Raw genomic sequence first — 1,603 nt, forward strand, 5'->3', positions numbered from 1 at the left:
TGGCCTGGAAAGGCCTCAGCCCAGCCCTTCCAGGGGTGTGAAGTAGCGCAGGAGCTGGAGGGAGCCGCTCTGGGCGCTCTCCCTTTGCTACAGGTGGAAGGAACCGCCTATCGTGAGTCTCGGTGCTGCTGCAGTGGTCAGCTGGACGAGAGATCTGACCTGAACAAGCCAGGCGTGCTTAGCTTCTGATGTTTTCCAAAAAACCCTATGCTTTTTAGTAATACAAATCGCTGTTTTACTCTGACATGCTCTTTACCTGGCTGTGGTTGCATTGCTACAGGTTTATCCTAATAATTGCTTTTGAAGAAGGTGTTCAGGTTAGTGAGGCTGGAAGAGATCTTGGGCCTCTGCAGCACTGTTGCACATTTCTTTGTATTCCTGCTACTTCTACATCTCAGCACTTTTAGACTTAACCATGAGGCTTTGAGCAACCTGGTCTAGTGGAAGGTGTCCCTGCCCATGGCAGGGGGGTCGGAACTGGATGGTCTTTAAGGTCCCTTCCAACCCAAACCCTTCTGTGATTCTATGATTCTGTTCTGTTTTGACTGAGTTTTAATTTTCTCCTTTAACACACTCCAAAGCTGAGGCATAGGGAAAATGAGATTAATGGTTTTCCAGTGTTTTAAACATTATCGGATGGAAGCTGGTTAAAAATTTTCCTAGTAGATGCTCATTTGTTTTTTTTTTTCCAAAGTGAATTTATACTGAAATTTATACTGTAAATCTCTAAGTGTCCAATTTTTCTGAGCTAAAACCCATTCCACAGATATGGGAAAATCAGGCAGATTCCTAGTTTGGCTGTCTAGGTGGGTCTGGCTGTGCTAACTGTGGTTACATCTGTTTAAAATCTCAGTGAAGCTTTGTTTACTCAGTGAACCAAATGTTGAAGAGCATCTTGCCATGAAGAGTGGCAAAGTGAGCAGTTAATCATTTGCTTAAATCTAGAAATCAGCTGCTTGGCTACTGAAGTGGGAACTGAAGTTGGAAGAAAGCTATTCTGCCTGACTGTTCCTGGCCTGATATTGTCTTCACTTGAATCGGTTCTTCCTGTTTCCCTGACTACTGAGGCTGTCTTGCTTGCAGCTCTTTCTTTATCCTGTAATGATCTTTGTGCGACCGGGGAGTTTTCCAGAGAAGAATCATAGAATCTTCAGGTTGGAAAAGACCTTTAAGATCATTAAGTTCAACGTTAAGCTAACACTGCTAACCATGTCCCTAAGCAACTTGTCCACATGTCTTTTAAATACTTCCAGGGATGGTGACTCCAGCAGCTCCCTGGGCAGCCCATTCCAGTGCCTGACAATCCTTTCCGTGAAGAAATTTTCCCTAACCTAATATCCAAACCTCGCTGCGTGCAACTTGAGGGCATTTCCTTTGTACCATCACTTGTTATTTTTGAGACCAACCCCCACCTGGCTACAAGCTCCTTTCAGGTAGCTGTGCTGCGTGCAACTTGAGGGCATTTCCTTTGTACCATCACTTGTTATTTTTGAGACCAACCCCCACCTGGCTACAAGCTCCTTTCAGGTAGCTGTAGGGAGTGATAAGGTCTGCCCTGAGCCTCCTCTTCTCCAGGCTGAACACCCCCAGCTCCCCCAGCCGC

The sequence above is a fragment of the Eurypyga helias genome, unplaced genomic scaffold, assembly GCF_000690775.1.
Source record: "Eurypyga helias isolate BGI_N326 unplaced genomic scaffold, ASM69077v1 scaffold17245, whole genome shotgun sequence".
NCBI classification, from domain to species: Eukaryota; Metazoa; Chordata; class Aves; order Eurypygiformes; family Eurypygidae; genus Eurypyga; species Eurypyga helias.